The sequence below is a fragment of the Bos javanicus genome, chromosome 4 (genome assembly GCF_032452875.1).
Source record: "Bos javanicus breed banteng chromosome 4, ARS-OSU_banteng_1.0, whole genome shotgun sequence".
NCBI classification, from domain to species: domain Eukaryota; kingdom Metazoa; phylum Chordata; class Mammalia; order Artiodactyla; family Bovidae; genus Bos; species Bos javanicus.
In genome coordinates, this window is record NC_083871.1 from 72,482,709 (window position 1) to 72,500,503 (window position 17,795).

Sequence of the window (17,795 nt, forward strand, 5' to 3'; positions counted from 1 at the left end):
TCCTACCACATGTCACTGGCCAGCTCTTTTTAGTCAGTTTTCAACCTGGTGAGCCAAGGGCTGTCTGTTCTTATCCTAAAGAAAGTCTCCTGCTGTGAAAGAACAGAAGAAATAGATCTGGAATTGGAGGTTCCAGACTGTGACAATTTAGAAAGCTGTTATTACTGTGTTGCACACAAAAAAAATGCAATTCTGTTGCCTTAAATACTCAACAACAATTAAGTATGGGTTTACTTCTAGATGATTATTTTCTAATGTTAACCTTAAATTGTCCTCCACCCTACTTCTCTTTTTATCTTACTACGTTATTTCCTGTTCTGCCACCCTGCGCTCAAAAAGTATATCTGGAATATTCCAGGTTTGGAATCAACCTACACAATTAAATTAGGAAAGCCATTACACAAACATGGACATTGGAATAAGGGGGTATCAAAAAGAAGGATATACATTTGAAGACATCAGACAAGAGCATCAATAGACATTTTTCCTCCTTTGGAAAAAGAGTATCTCACAAAGTATAGGCTAGCAAAGTCCCACAGCAGTGACTCTGAATCAGAGATTCTTATGCTGCTGGTTTGGGAGTGGATCTTAGGAAGTCAGGGACAGGGTTCAAGTCTCTCCCCAGTCATGGCCATGCTTATTATTAGTTCCTTTGAAAAGTAAAGTGCTGGCTGGTGCTCAGGTTCAGCCTCTGTGAATGTGCACGTGACCAGACCTGACAGGGTCCATTTGCTAATTATACATAGCTACTATTCTATTTCATCAGAACTTGAACTAAAAGACCAAAAGCCAAACCATTAGTCATTTGAGAATATAAATGGAATTTCATGTTCCTATGACTGATTGGTCTTAATTTATGAGAAAAGAGGGACTCTGAGAGGACAAACAACAAGAATCAAATACATATCCTTGCCAGGGCTCATAAAATGAGATGTAATTGGTCTGGGCCTCTGCTGTTCTAGTGCTTTAAGCAATCTTAATATCTTTAAGAAACTAAAAGCTTCTTTTGTAAACCTGTTTGGGCTTAAATGATTATCTCAAGGTCGAAGTCAATGTATTTATATTTCATTTTCCTTTTTACAGACCACACAATGGCACAAGCTCAAGTGCTCACACATGTATAAAATGCCAGATATAAAAGCAGAACACAACATTCTCGAGTATTAGCAGTTAAAGGCAGGTACAGAAGACAAGTGCTCTAACACACGTGTGCTCAGTGAAGTGCACCCAGGCCAAGACATGAGTGTTTCAACTTTCTTATCTTTAATATGAACCCTCTGAAATGTACCACTGAATCATGGTATATATTCATGGACTCACGGCTGAGTACATTTTTGAAGATATAAACTTAATATCACTGCTAAGCAGTGCCATGTGTACCAGAAAACATCAGTACCATATATACATAGCAGTTCAGTTCAGTTCAGTCACTCAGTCATGTCTGACTCTTTGCGACCCCATAGACTGTAGCACACCAGGCTTCCCTATTCATCACCAACTCCTGGAGCTTACTCAAACTCATGTCCATAGAGTTGGTGATGCCATCCAATCATCTCATCCTCTGTCATCCCTTTCTCTTATATATACATATAATAGAATCACAAACCCACCAACCTCCAGAAAGTACACCCTGAGGAAAGACATGACTTGTGTCCACATCAAATCCATGTCTTCCACCAAAAACACTGGGTACATTCAGACTGTATATGGACACTCCCACCTCTTCAAGACCGTAACAGCTAACTATTCCACCTAAATTCATAGAGGCATAGAAAGTAAAGCAAAATGAAAAGCCAGAGGGACTACTATCAATTGAAAGAGTAAGAGAAAACAATTGAGAAAATAAATAACAAAACAGAAATAAACGATTTACTAGATAAAGAATTCAAAACATTGATAATAAAAAATGTTAGCTGAATTAGGGGGAAAGAACTGATCTAACCACTGAACAATTTTAACAAGGAACTAGAAAATAATTTTTTAAAAGACCCAGTCAAAAGTGAATAATTCAATAGCAGAAATATAAAACACACCAGAAGGAATGAATAGCAGACTGATACAGAAAAACACAACAGTGATCTAGAAGGTAGAATAATGGATATGATTCAATCAGAGCGGCAGAAAGAAAAGCAGTTTTTTTTAAACGAAGCAATTTAAGAGATCTCTGCAATAACATTAAGAGTTCCAATATTTGCATTGTAGGGATTCCAGGAGGGGAAGAGAGAGATAAGAGGATCAAACACACATCTGAGAAACACAGTGATCCAAATCTACAGAAAACAGCAAGAAGAGCTCTAAAAGGGAGCTTTATAGAAATATAAGCTTACTTCAGGAAACAAGAAACAATTTCAAATAACCTAAACTTATACCTAAAGGAACCAGAAAAAAAAGAATAAATAAAAACCCAAAGTTACTGGAAGGGAATAAATCATAAAAATCAGAGAAAACAATAAATGAAATAGAGACTAAAAAATAATAGAAAAGATTAATAAAACTAAGACTTGGCTCTTTGAAAAGATAAAGAAAATTGATAACCTATTAGCCTGACTTATAAAGAAAAGATGAGTGGTGAAACAGGACAACTATAACCTGGACCAGAGCTGGGACTGACCTTATGTGAGATGACCTTGGACAGGTCACTGCACCTCTCTGGACTTCAGTTTCCTCCACCATCAAATGAGGTTAAGATGAGGTCTCTAAACTTTTACAAGGTAAAACTGTCACCATCCTCCTTGCTCACCTTCACTTCCTCATGACTCCAAAGAAGTGGAGCACCTTCTTCATCCTAAGACTCTTCCTTCCATTTGAGATTCTGAGTTCACCCTTCCTAGCATTGATCAGGATATCAAAATATTCTTTCTCTTGAATCTTTGATCCCTTTTTTTCCCCATTAATTTCTTCCCTTTTTCTACCAAAAGCCTAACCACCAATTCACTGTTAAAAATTAACCCATGACTTCAATGGTTTCTTCCTCCACAATTCAATTAGTAGATTTCCATGCTCCTTCCTTTGCTGCTAATCCACTTTAAATCACCCCAATTTTCAAGTGATTTGGAAAACATGTATGAGAGATTGGCTGGCTCAGTACAAACACAGGAATCATTTTATTTTTAAAAGAGTATGTGCTGCAAATGAATCGCTAACACAACAACGTTACAGTTACAGTAATTGATATATATTTAATAACTTGTTTGAAAGTTATATTTATATTTGTTCCATGAAATTAATCAGAAGCTTTCATGGAAACCTTTATAGAACATGTGATTGCTTGAATGCAATTTTTTTGTTTTGTTTTGTTTCTTAAATTTTTTTTCTTTCTCATTTCATACATGACATTCCACATGTTTCAATGCCATTCTCCCAAATCTCCCCACCCTCTCCCTCTCCCACAGAGTCCATAAGCCTGTTCTATACATCAGTGTCTCTTTTGCTGTCTCGTATACAGGGTTATCGTTACCATCTTTCTAAATTCCATATATATGCATTAGTATACTGTATTGGTGTTTGTCCTTCTGGCTTACTTCACTCTGTATAATAGGCTCCAGTTTCATCCACCTCATTAGAACTGATTCAAATGTATTCTTTTTAATGGCTGAGTAATACTCCATTGTGTATATGTACCACTGCTTTCTTATCCATTCATCTGCTGATGGACATCTAGGTTGTTTCCATGTCCTGGCTATTATAAACAGTGCTGCGATGAACATTGGGATACACGTGTCTCTTTCCCTTCTGGTTTCCTCAGTGTGTATGCCCAGCAGTGGGATTGCTGGATCATAAGGCAGTTCTATTTCCAGTTTTTTAAGGAATCTCCACACTGTTCTCCATAGTGGCTGTACTAGTTTGCATTCCCACCAACAGTGTAAGAGGGTTCCCTTTTCTCCACACCCTCTCCAGCATTTATTATTTGTAGACTTTTGGATCGCAGCCATTCTGACTGGTGTGAAATGGTATCTCATAGTGGTTTTGATTTGCATGAATGCAATTTTTTAATTCAATTTGCCTTTAAGCTAATAGGTTAAAGTTTGTCCAAACAACTACTAATTTATTTTCCTTGGCTTATGGTTTTATTAATTTATGAATGATTTTGTTAGACTAGAAAAATATGAGAAGTCAGTTTTCCTCTTAAAAAGGCTGCTGCTGCTGCTAGACTGAACTTAAAGACCTGTGCCTGTGAAAGATAACAGAAAACCAGTTTTGCAGCTCTCCTTGAAAAAGGAAGTGCAGAGTTTTTACTATCTTTGCCCCCAGATAGCAAATAGAGAAACTCAAGGTTTGTCTCCTCTGCTCCTCCACTAAGTGAACTCACCTCCCAACAACCTCAGGACTGAGGAATAGGCATTGATAAGACAAGCCAAAGGTGGAGCAGTTTTCAAAGTGATTTCAGTACATGCTTTCATTTAATTCTCATCACTCTAGGAAAGCAGAAGGGGCAGATAAGCAATCTCTTTTTTTTATCCTCAGTCTCCTCGTATCATATAAAAGTAATCTTTCTCACCTTCACTCATGAATTCATGCAGCCAAAGCATTTACTGTTCACTTACCATTTGCCAGTAACTGCACTAGACAAAATGTGATCCCCAGGCCAGGAGAAGCAGCAATACCTGAGGACTTGTGAGAAATGCAGATTTTCAGCCCTAACCCATACCTACTGAGCCAGAAACTCTGAGGAGGGCCAGCAATCTGTGGTTTAATAAGCCCTCCATGTGAGGTTACTTAAAAAACTAAAAGAACTATCCTATGATTCAGCAACCCCACTCCTGGGTATAATTGGAAAAGATGTATGTACCTCAATGTTCAGAGAAGCACTGCTTACAATGGGCAAGACATGGAAGCAACCCAAGTACCCATCAACAGATGACTGGATTAATAAGATGTGGTGTGTATATATACATGGGCTTCCCTTGTGGTTCAGCGGTAAATAATCCATCTGCCAAAGTAGTAGATGCAGGTTCGATCCCTGGGTCAGGAAAATCCCCTGGAGAAGGATGGCAATCTACCCCAGTGTTTTTGCCTGGGAAATCTCATGGACAGAGGAGCCTGGTGGGCTACAGTCCGTGAGGGTCACAAAGAGTCAGACATGACTTAGCGACTAAATAGCAACAACAACAACAACAACAACAAAATATATATAAATATATATATATTGCTGAAGCCTGGCTTGGAGAATTTTGAGCATTACTTTACTAACCTGTGAGATGAGTGCAATTGTGTGGTAGTTTGAGCATTCTTTGGCATTGATTTTCTTTAGGAATGGAATGAAAACGGACTTTTTCCAGTCCTGTGACCACTGCTGAGTTTTCCTAATTTGCTGGCATATTGAGTGCAGCACTTTCACAGCATCATCTTTCAGGATTTGGAATAGCTCAACTGGAATTCCATCACCTCCACTAGCTTTGTTTGTAGTGATGCTTTCTAAGGCCCACTTGACTTCACATTCCAGGATGTCTGGCTCTAGGTCAGTGACCACACCATCGTGATTATCTGGGTCATGAAGATCTTTTTTGTACAGTTCTTCTGTGTATTCTTGCCATCTCTTCTTAATATCTTCTGCTTCTGGTAGGTCCATACCATTTCTGTCCTTTATCGAGCTCATCTTTGCATGAAATGTTCCTTTGGTATCTCTGATTTTCTTGAAGAGATTCCTAGTCTTTCCCATTCTGTTGTTTTCCTCTATTTCTTTGCACTGATCGCTGAGGAAGGCTTTCTTATCTCTTCTTGCTATTCTTTGGAACTCTGCATTCAGATGTTTATATCTTTCCTTTTCTCCTTTGCTTTTCGCTTCTCTTCTTTTCACAGCTATTTGTAAGGCCTCCCCAGACAGCCATTTTGCTTTTTTGCATTTCTTCTCTATGGGAATGGAAAAGAAATGCAAAAAAGCATTTCTTCTCTATAGAGTCCATCAAAAATACCAGCCTCCTGGGATATATGTATGCACCAACTGTCTGCAGTCTACCATGCCTGATCAGAACTGGCTTCTTCTGCGGAAGTAAGCTCATTAGGAAAGATAGTTTACAGCCTGACTGTGTCTGTCATGGCTGAGATTGGGACACCTATTATTTGTAAATTGATTTATAGTTTACATGCCTCTCTTGTACATTACCACATTTAAACCTCACAATAACTTTGTGAGGAGGACATTATTATCCCCATTTTACAGCTGAAGAAACCAAACCTCAGAAATGTTAACTAATCTCCCCAAGTTAATGAATAAACACATGCCAGAGCTGGGACTCAAACCTTGAACGTCAAACTCTAAATATATATATGTTCTCATTACACCGGTAAATGACAGTTGCATAAGTGATATCCTTTGCTATTAGGTTAACAAATGGAAGGGAGAAGGAAGGAAGGAAGAAGGAGGAGGATTAGGAAGAGGAGAGGGAGAGTGAGAGAGAAAGGAAGGAAGGAGGAAAGAAGAGAGGAAGGGGAGGAAGAAGGAAGGAAGAAAATATTATTGTTAGTCAAAGGTTGAGCTTTAGTCTGCACCAACCAGCTTGCTCACAGTGGAGTGAGAGACTAGGGGAAGGAGGAAGACGATTGATAATAAGCTGCATGGGTATAGGCAGCTGGAAAGGGCAGTAGCAAAAGAAGCAGCCTCTACAAGTCGCACACTATGGCAACTGCATGTTAAGGTGGGTAGGACATGCACTCATTTATAAATGACTATAACAGCTGACCCTTAGATAGCATTCAATTGGTAGGCTCCCTATTCACATTTATTCTCATTTAATCATCTCAGCAACCCTATGGGGTAAGATTCTATGATAGCCATTTTACAGATGGAAAAACTGAGGCATGGAAGGTTTTTAGGTACTTTGTTCAAATCCTTAAGGAAGAATAAGGAGTCTGACTCCAGAGTCCTTCATCTTAGCTACTATGGTATATTACATGACCATCACTGTAATGGATAGTATATCTGTCATTTTCCTGTCTCTTCATCCATTCACCTTCTGGTAACAACACCATTCTGGGGGGAAAATTGCCTCTTTTACACAGTATGTATGTAGTCTAGGTAAGACCACACAGTTTTAAAGGAAAACTTTACGTTTTCCTTCAAAACTTGCTTAATCTGCTCTTATCTCCTAAGAATTTTAATCTTGAGTGGAGGCAAACAAAGATGGGAAAATAATTGGGTCATTTGTCCCACAAGACCCTGAAAGGACTGTATTTATTCCTCCAACTTGAATCTTCAGAGCAACCTGGTACCCAAATTTCTGGGCCTGGTTCTTCAGCTTTGACTCTACCATTTCCCCACATCCAGGATATTTCTTTTTTCTTAAGCAAGTCAGAGTCCATTTCTATTGCTCACAACCAGATTCTGACATACCACCATCATCAGTCCCTGGCCAACCACCAAATAGCTATGTGACTCTGGACCATCCCTCCAGGGCCTTAATTTCCTGATCTAGGCAATCAAATTAGAAGGACCTCTATTTTTCAACAGCTCTGACAGTCTTTAATTTGATTCCATGATTTCCCTGATCATACTATATCTCATCAGTCTTACTATGTTTATAACTCCTACCCCCATCTGCAGACAAAAATCTCTCTGCTCCTCTTTCAGAACATAAAATGCCACTTATACACATCTAGTCCTCCTGTTATGTATTTTCTCTAACCCCCCAAGCCAACTCTCCACAGTGGCTACTTCAGAATTTCTCCTGTTTTCCAATACCCACTTTTAGGTTCTAAACAGATAGCCTTGTCTCCTGGTTCAGTGATAATATTAAAGTGATTCATCATCTGGCCCACGGTTCCTCATTTATTTTCATCTTTTTCCTCATCACCTGTGCACCTCATGCTCTCTCCATTCTTCTTCCTTTTTCCTCTCTAAGCCTATCTCTTGTCTCAGATAAGAGTGCAGTTCAACAAACGAGTATTTTTTTTCACATACCATGTTCTACACAGTGTGCTAGGTAGAGAGGACATAAAGACAAATATGACTGGTCCTGACCCCAGGAAATATGCAGTCTGTTTGTGAAGACATATAAATAAAAAATAGCAATTAAAGTAGTAGAAATTTTAATAGAGTTATTTACAAGGGGTTATAGGAGCACTGAAGAGGTCAGTAGACTTCCTGCAGCTGAAGATAACAGGAACTGGCCAAGAGTAGAAGGCTATGACAGGTAGATTAGAAAGAGGAAAGAGCATGAGAAAAACACTAAATTGTTAAAAATCTCAAAGCTTCAGGTAAGACCATGCTCACAAATGCACAACCCTGACTGGCAATGATGCCCTCTTTGCCTGAATGCATCAGGTGCCACAAAGTCCAGCCAGGACACCCAAGTCATTCCGCAAGCTCTGAACTCTCATGTCCCATATGGCTCTCAACCTCCCTGTTCTGACCCCATCTCCAAGCCCTCTCCAACTCCTGAAATTTTTCGCCTGCACTGACCTTTCACCCATGTTCAGTCTTCATCAAAGTCCCAACATTTCCTTCACCGCTTGCTCTACTGAAACTGGCTCCCCACTGAAGATCTGCTTCCTCTGCAGCCCTCTCAAGCGGTGGCTGCTTTCTAGCTCCCCGGCCCTCCACGCTGGGCATGGACATAGGGTGGAGTTCTCTTTTATCCTATTGCTGCCTGGATATAGCAAGTCTCCTCCCTCTTCCCTAAAATGAAAATAAAAACAAAACATCTGTTGATCTTTTCTCAGCAGACTATTACTTTCAACCCCCTCTTTAACACAATTGGCTACAACTTCTAGGTCATTCTTTCTCCGTCTTTAAGATTCTAGTTCCTAGCTCTCTGTCACTCCCTCTGACACAGTCTTACTGCAATTCATTTTATTTTATTTTATTTTTTAACTTTACAATATTGTATTGGTTTTGCCATATATCAACATGAATCTGCCACAGGTATACATGTGTTCCCCATCCTGAACCTTCCTCCCTCCTCCCTCCCCATACCATCCTTCTGGATCGTCCCAGTGCACCAGCCCTAAGCATCCAGTATTGTGCATCGAACCTGGACTGGTAACTCGTTTCATATATGATATTATACATGTTTCAGTGCCATTCTCCCAAATCATCCCACACTCTCCCTCTCCCACAGAGTCCAAAAGACTGTTCTATACATCAGTGTCTCTTTTGCTGTCTCATATACAGGGTTATTGTTACCATCTTTCTAAATTCCATATATATGCGTTAGTATACTGTATTGGTGTTTTTCTTTCTGGCTTACTTCACTCTGTATAATAGGCTCCAGTTTCATCCACCTCATTAGAACTGATTCAAATGTATTCTTTTTAATGGCTGAGTAATACTCCATTGTGTATATATCCACATGAATGATGTTTTAACACCTAGTGCTTTACCACTTCATCACCTCAGTGACCTTTCTTCTCCCCCACTTTAGTCATCCACCACCAAGGTCATTGCCTGGGCCTTGGCAATCCAGTAACAGAATCCTCTCCATTATCTAAGTCTCAACAATCCCCTTCTCTGACCATCACCCCCTACCTTTCCTAGTCACGACATAACACAGTTCCAATAATGTTTCAATTCCTCTGGACCATGTATTATTCTTAATTTCTATATCCTAGCATCCTCTACCCTCTCCATACCCAGTACTATTGTCTGAATATCTTTGTGTTCCCCTAAACTTCATATGTTGAAATCTTAATGCCCAATATAACGGAATTAGGAGGTGAGACTTTGGGAGGTGTTAACTCATGAATGGGATTAATGTTCTTTCAAAAGAGACCCCCCACAGAGCTCCCTTTCCCTTTCTTCCATGTGAGGACACAACCAGAAGTCCACAATCCAGAAGACAGCCCTCACCTGACCATGCTGGCACCCTGAATGTGGACATCCAGCCTTTGGAATTGTAAGAAATAAATGTTTGCTGTTTGTAAGTGTCTGTTTACAAGTCACCCAGTCTCTGGTATTTTGTGATAGTAGCCTGACTAGACACCAGTTTAACTTAGTCCATCATTAGGCTTCCCTGGTGGCTCAAATGGTAAAGAATCTGCTTGCAATGCAGAACACCAGGGTTCGATCTCTAGGTAGCGAAGATACCCCTGAGAAAGGAATGGCAACCCACTCCAGTATTCTTGCCTGGACAAGAACTCCATGGACAGAGGAGTCTGGTGGGCTACAGTCCGTGGAGTCACAAAGAGTCAGACAGGACTGAGCAACTTCCATATCATGCACCAGAATCATTTACTTGAATACAACTTCAGCTTTATGGAATGTACTTGGAAAAACTCTTACCCTGGCTAAATCCAGGTTGGCTGATAATGAGCGGCATGACTGCTGGTAACTGGATAGTTTCTTAATTCTAGTGACTTCTTCCATCCTCTGTTAGATCATTATTCCTGTAAAATTTCTTTAATTCATTTTGCAAGCAGCTGCTTCCTTTTAGAACACTTTAGGACACCAATCCTTATAAGTACATACAAGTCAGGGCAGTTGAGTTGTAGTGCGCTGAAAATTGTTAACGGACCAAGATTAACTTCAATTCCTGAGAAGAAATAAGAACAAATCATCCAACATTCGATTTGTGGGCACCGATGGCACCCCACTCCAGTACTCTTGCCTGGAAAATCCCATAGACAGAGAAGCCTGGTAGGCTGCAGTCCCTGGGGTCGCGAAGAGTCGGACACGACTGAGCGACTTCACTTTCACTTTTCACTTTCATGCATTGGAGAAGGAAATGGCAACCCAGTCCAGTGTTCTTGCCTGGAGAATCCCAGGGACGGGGGAGCCTGGTGGACTGCTGTCAATGGGGTTGCACAGAATCGGACACGACTGAAGTGACTTAGCAGCAGCAGCAGCAGAAGACCCATTCCCAGAGCCATTGTTCTAACCATTATAGACGTCCTAGTACTGACTAGAAGGTGTCACCTCTGATTCTACCTTTCTGCAAACTAGAGGTTGTATTGCAGGTCGCCCACCTCTGAAGGAAAGCATAACGATTAATGAGGCCCTTGTGTTAAATCAGTCTCAAAGTTTGAAATGACAGCAAAGGGGAAGAGAAAATAGTTCAAAAGACTCTTGTCACATACAAAAGAAAGCCCTCTTCAATATCCTTCCACAAGTCTAGGCTTCTGAACCAACTGAAAACTAAAGTACAAGTTCAGTGGCATAAGTACGTTCACATTGTTGTGCCAACATCACCACTATCTACAGAGCTTTTTTCATCTGCATGTATTTTTTAAGAGGAAATAATAATATCTAACTTTTATTGATTACTTGCTATTTGCCAACCACTGCTCCAAACAATTTATACACATGAACTCATTTAATTCTCACAACCCCTACCCAATGAGGTATTACTTTTTTCAATTTAGAGCTAGAATTTAGAATTTAGCCCAAGGGCACAAAGCAAATACTTGATATAGTTACGAGTTCTAACTTTCCTCCTGTAACAATGGAAAAACTGTCTAGCTCCCACATAAGGCAATCTCTGCCTCTATCACTTCTCATCTCCCCAAGAATGTCACTCCAGCCATTGTTTTCTTTCTCTTTCACACCATCAGTTTCTTCTTATTGCATCTTTCCTGTAGACATACAAACATGCCCCCTGGTGCCCAATTTTAACAAAAAAAAAAAGAAAAATTTTCCCTTGACTCTATATCCTCCTCCAGCTATTGCCCTGATTTTCTGCTAAATTTTTTTCACAGTAAAAATCCTTTAAAAAGCTGTCTGTACTTGTCTTGGGCTTCCCTGGTGGTTCAGAAGGTAAAGAATCTGCCTGCAGTACAGGAGACTGGAGTTTGATCCCTGGGTTAGGAAAATCCCCTGGAGAAGGAAATGGCAATCCACTCCAGTATTCTTGCCTGGAGAATTCCAGGGACAAAGGAATCTGGTGGGCTACAGTCCATGGGGTGGCAAAGAGTCGGACATGACTGAGCGACTAACACTTCTACTACTACTTGTCTTCAATTCCTTCCATCCCATTCTTTCCTATACCCACTTTGATTTTGGTTTTCTGCACTGACATAATATAGACTGATTTAAATTCTATTAGTGATTTATTTTACACTTTTCAAAAGTACTTCTAAGCCTGTAGTTATCTAGATATCAAAGATCAAGAATCAAACAACTTTCTGTTTCCTACTATGGAAGGCAAAGAACTGCATCCTTTCTCTTTTTCTGTGTCCTTTGCAACTTCTAGGCTTTTATTAATTAATTAATCTGGGGTTTCAAACCCCATCATCATTATTAACATAATCTTTTATGAATATTTAAAATCATACATTCAACCTTGCAACCGTATTCAGACCAGTTATAACACCTATTTCTGCATATGTTACAAGTTTCGGTGCTCTCCATACATCTTTTTGTGAAGGTACCAAGTACCCTTCACAATTTAATATGGATTCATCTCTCATTGAATTAATAGATGCATGCAAAGATGTATTTTCAGGAAGAGTACTTACATAGATCATTTTCTAAAAATCTTAAAGATTATGTAAATTCTGTTCCATTGCTTCCACACACAAATGTAGATGGGCTTAGACTTTTTGTGTCACAATCTTTTTCTTTTCCTGACAAATTCTGTAGAGGAACAGATCTCAACACTGGCTATGTAATCCTACCTCCATATTTCATCAGTCTATGATGAATATTACTCATCTGTAATTTTTATAAAGCTCCAAAGTGATTCTGGATAAGAATTCAATGATAAGAAGACAATGTTAAGAAGCACTGTCATAGGCATTCTTCCAATTTTTTTCATGTTCTGGGTGGCCAAAAATCTAAGAACAATCTGAAATTGTTTTCTTCTTAGGTAACTTGTTTTATGTTCTTGCATCAGTTCAGTTCAGTCGCTCAGTCATGCCCAACTCCCTGCAACCCCATGGACTACAGCACGCCAGGCCTCCTGGTCCATCACTAACTCCCAGAGCTTGCTCAAACTCATGTCCATCAAGTTGGTGATGCCATCCAACCATCTCATTCTCTGTTGGCCCCTTCTCCTCCCACCTTCAACCTTTCTAAGTATCAGGGTCTTTTCCAATGAGTCAGTTCTTCCCATCAGGTGGCCAAAGTACTGGAGTTTCAGCTTCAGCATCAGGCCTTCTAATGAATATTCACAACTGATTTTCTTTAGGATGGACAGGTTGGATCTCCTCGCAGTCCAAGGGACTCTCAAGAGTCTTATCCAACACCACAGTTCAAAAGCATCAATTCTTCTGCACTCAGCTTTCTTTATAGTCAAACTCTCACATCCATACATGACTAATGGAAAAACCATAGCTTTGACTAGAGGGATCTATGTCAGCAAAGTAATGTCTCTGCTTTTTAATATGCTGTCTAGGTTGGTCATAACTTTTCTTCCAAGGAGCAAGCATCTTTTAATTTCATGGCTGCAGTCACCATCTGCAGTGATTTTGGAGCCCCCCAAAATAAAATCTGTCACTGTTTCCATTGTTTCCCCATCTATTTGCCATGCAGTGATGGGACCGGATGTCATGATCTTAGTTTTCTGAAGGGTGAGTTTTAAGCCAACTTTTTCACTTTCATCAAGAGTCTCTTTAGTTCTTTGCTTTCTTCCATAAGGGTGGTGTCATCTGAATATCTGAGGTTATTGATATTTCTCCTGGAAATCTTGATTCCAGCTTGTGCTTCATCCAGCCCAGCATTTCACATGATGTACTTGGGCTTATAGAATACCAAAGTGAAATATTCGCTTAGTCTCCCATAGACTTAAGCCTTTTTGGTTGTTACTAATATCCATGACATTCAGTGTGACCTTGTGCAAATATGATATGTTGCATAGGCATATCTTTTGTCCTTGTAGAACATTTCATTTTGATTTTTATGAAAATTGCAATTCATGTAATTTATATAAACTTTTAAAATGTCAAGCTTTTTCCTTGCTCAGTCATTTAAGGGAACACTAAAACACTTTGCCTATGACCCCTCCTTCCTCTTTTTCTTGATTCTTTGACTCAAACCATGTTGGGCTGTGCTATTCAGTCTATTTAGAAATACAGGTGTCTATATCCTTACTCTTGAAATTTGTGCTGCTGAATGCTGCATTTTATAACACAATAATGATATTTTCCTTATAATTTCTCAGATGTTAATTAACCACTCAATTTTACATTATTATTAATATTTGACATTTTTTTAAAGGAACTTTATAATTAAACAAATACTTGAGAAGACTGGCCCCGGAACCTAAGTCAAGATGAGCTAAATTTTAAGTAATTATAATGAGCTAAGTGAATTATGCTTATGATAATTAGAGTAATTTACATGATAGATGGAATATATTCTTATTAAATATTTAAATTTTTGCTTCTATTGATGTGACTTCAATAAAATATGAATTTAATTTTTTCTTGTGGTTTATCTGGTTGGCAAGAACCTTAATTATAGACCACTGGGACAAATTTGCTGCTCTTTTAGGAGTCCTTCCCCACACGTTGTTGTGTTACTGTAGCATGACAATGAGGATCCTAAGCCTGAGATGACAGTATATTTTCTCTTCATCCCTGACCTGCCCAGAGTCTCCCCTCTTTTGGATCCAGGTATCTTTTCTGGATCTTGGATCATTTGTATATATGCTTTCCTATGACCCCAAATCACCATAGATGGTGCCTTGAGCATAGCCCCTGCACTTAAAGGCTGCCTAGTGCTCTGAGAAACATTTGCGGGTTGTCTTCCTGCTTCAATCACCCCAAAAGGCAGAAAACAACAAAATCAGTAACATGCTAATTTGTTATTATAAGGATCAGTTATATACAGATAGATTTGTAATGAGAGTAAGTAGGTTATTCTGCAGTATGTATAATCATTGTAGGGTGGATTTAAGAATTTTAAAATATTCCAGAGTAGAAATCCTGTAATAGCTAATATTTTTTATGAATATTTGTAAGCTGTCACCATTAAATTTACACATGAGAAGATTAATCTGAAAGAAACTATGTTTTCTTGACCATGATATGACCCCTGCTGTGTTTTTCTAAAAGTGATATGATCTCTGGCTGAGTTTTAGTTTATAAAACACAGTATTAATATTTAACCTACCTCAAAGTTGAGGATTTGTAAATACTGAGTAAGGGTCACAAATAAATATCATTGATTATCTTTTCTACTAAAAAAAATATAGTGGAGGAAAGTTTCCTTACTTTTCAAGTCTTCTACACTGTTGGTTGGAATGTAAATTAGTACACTGCCATGGAGAACAGTGTGGAGGTTTCTTTAAAAACTGAAAACAGAGCTACCATTTGACTCAGCAATCCCACTCCTGGTCATATACCCAGAGAAAACCATAATTTGAAAAAATACATGCACCCCAAAGTTCATTACAGCACTGTTTACAATAGCCAGGACCTGGAAGCAACCTAAATACCCATGGACAAATACATGGATAAAGAATATGTGGTACATATATACAATGAAATATTAGTCAGCTATAAAAAAGAGTGAAATAATGCTATTTGCAGCAACATGGATGGCCCTAGAGATTGTCATACTAAGTGAAATAAATCAGACAGAGAAGGACAAATATCATGATATTGCTTATATGTAGAATCTTAAAACATTGTACAAACAAACTTCTTTACAAAATGGAAATAAGAGTCACAGATATAGAAAATTTCAAGGTTACCAGGGTTGGGGGCGGGGAAGAGGAATAAATTGGGAGATTGGGATTGACATATACACAGTACTATATATAAAATAGATAATAAGAACCTACTGCGTAATACAGGGTACTCTCTACTCAATACTCTGCAATGACCTATGTAGGAAAAAAAATCCAAAAAAGAGTGGATATGTTATCGAAATGCAAGTCCCTATGCCTATTGCACAGCAAGGCCAAACAATACCAAAACGTGAGTTTAGAGCAGAGAAAGGTTTATTACAGGGCCCTGCAAGGAGATAGGTGGCTCAACTCTTACAAACCCCAACTTCCCAGAAAGCTTTCAGCAAAGCCCTTTTCTTGGGAAGGTGAGGGAGAGGCGTGGTTAGCTGTTACAAACTTCTTGGTATCAGATCCTTTGCCCTAGAGGTCAGGTCATGGGCAGGTAATGATGTCCCTGCAAGCCTCCACAAAACAAATGGTATTCTCAGTTCTGACAAGAAAGGGTGAGGTTCTCAGACACTACTGTCACCCTCTGAGGTCCAGGTCCTGGCTAAGAGGAGGCAGATCTCAACTGACAGCTCTCTCAGGGCCAGGTCCCCAGACAGCCCAGCTGTCATCGCTGAGGGAGCCAGGCACCCAGGAGACCCAGCTGGCCCTCAAGGTCCTCAGCCCGCCTGGACAGCAGGGACCAGGTCTTGCAGATTGCATCCCATGCAGATTGCCATGGCGATTAAGTCACAGAGTCAGGGAGAGGGGAGAGATTCACCGTCACCTCAAGGCTTGGGCCCCGCCAGTGGGCAGCCTTGGCCATGGCTCCAGAGCCCGGCAGGACACAGTCCCAGCTTGTTCCCTGTGCCCCGCAGTTCAGCTGCTGGCTGAGGCCGGGTGAAATCGAGGGCCCCAGGGAGAGGGCCACGTCTTACCTCATTCTGCACCTAAGGACCAACACTTCTCTGAATGTTGGCTGAATAGCCCCACTAATGGCAGCTCATCAACAGCCACTCTCTTGGGGGAGGGGCTCACTGTGGCACTAACCAATAGCTAAGCAGGAACATTAACCATAGCTCAATGACAGTCGGTTGTTTGGAGGAGGGGGCCCACTGTGGTGCCAACCAATGAGTGAGCAGGACCACTAATGTTCCCCCGGTAGGGTTTTTTTTTTTTTTTTTTTGGTGGTGGTGGTGGGGTTAATGGCACAAGGCTAGGGCCGCATGCTAAGTGCTGCATACAGCCATGCTCTATTACAAGTATATGTATATGTATGACTCACATCGCGGTACAGCAGAAAGTAACAGAACATTGCAAATCAACTACATTCTAATAAAATGTTTTAAAAATTACCAAATCCCCAAAGTCAGCCTTATATGTTAGCTCTTGGTACTTTTCTTTTTTTTCCTAATTTTTTTCTGGTCCTTTCTTCTCATTTTCTGACTGGAGGGCTCGAGAGGCTGCCCTGTTCACTCTAATTTTTTGTTGGTTTCCAGCCCACTTTGAAATCTGTCAATTGCTCTGTGGCCCAGTATGAATCCAGTTACATTTTATGCAGGTTGTCCGAGTATAAAAAACAAAACAAACAAACAAAACCCACCAAAACAATGACATACACATCTATTGGTGTTCCATCAGTGACTATCTTGCTTTCTAAACTTGAGAGTGTAACAATAGACACTGGCTTCCCATTTGGTAATTTTCTGTACTAAAATGAGTCAACACCACAAATTATCTCTGTGGTTTCAGGCACTCAATATATATTCCTATTTTTCTTCAAAACAAAAAACTTTAGAAAAACTGATACAATAAAATATATATACATCATCTCCATATTAAATATTCTAATAAAATGTTTTTAATCTGAATCTATTAGTTAAGCCTCTAAACTTATTGCCATCTTGCAGGAAATAACCAGGACTAGAGAACAAATTAAATGTTCATGAGGAAACAGTAAAATTAAGACTCTATGAGACAATCAAGCTGAACTCGTCAAAGAAAAACTAATAAGACCTATAAACTAAATGTCATGTTTGAATTTAGCCACCAAACCTTGGTCAAAAAAAAAAGCTATAGGTTCTTTTATAGGTGTAAATTTGAAACAACAGCAATGACTTGAGTATGAACTATAAATTAAATGACATTAAATATTGTTAACTTCCTAAGGTAAGATAATTGTGAACAGTCCTCATTCTTAGGAGAAGTATGCAAAATTAGGTAGGGTTGAAGTGTTACAATGTTTAAAAATTACATTCAAATGGTATT

The 17,795-nt window shown here is 39.5% G+C and overlaps 1 long non-coding RNA gene across 3 annotated transcripts in view; it reads right to left on the reverse strand.

Moving 5' to 3' along the window:
- The window catches only part of LOC133246253 (uncharacterized), a 57,542-nt gene extending 40,817 nt beyond the window's left edge, over positions 1-16,725 (reverse strand). The window contains exons 1-2 of one of the 3 annotated variants that reach the window (XR_009735981.1): positions 16,466-16,725; positions 10,217-10,466 (exon numbers count right to left, since the gene is read on the reverse strand). This is a non-coding gene — a long non-coding RNA (uncharacterized LOC133246253). The remainder of the gene's footprint in view (positions 1-10,216; positions 10,467-16,465) is intronic. The other 2 variants (XR_009735980.1, XR_009735979.1) reach the window with 2 other exon arrangements.
- Positions 16,726-17,795: the final 1,070 nt, after the last annotated feature.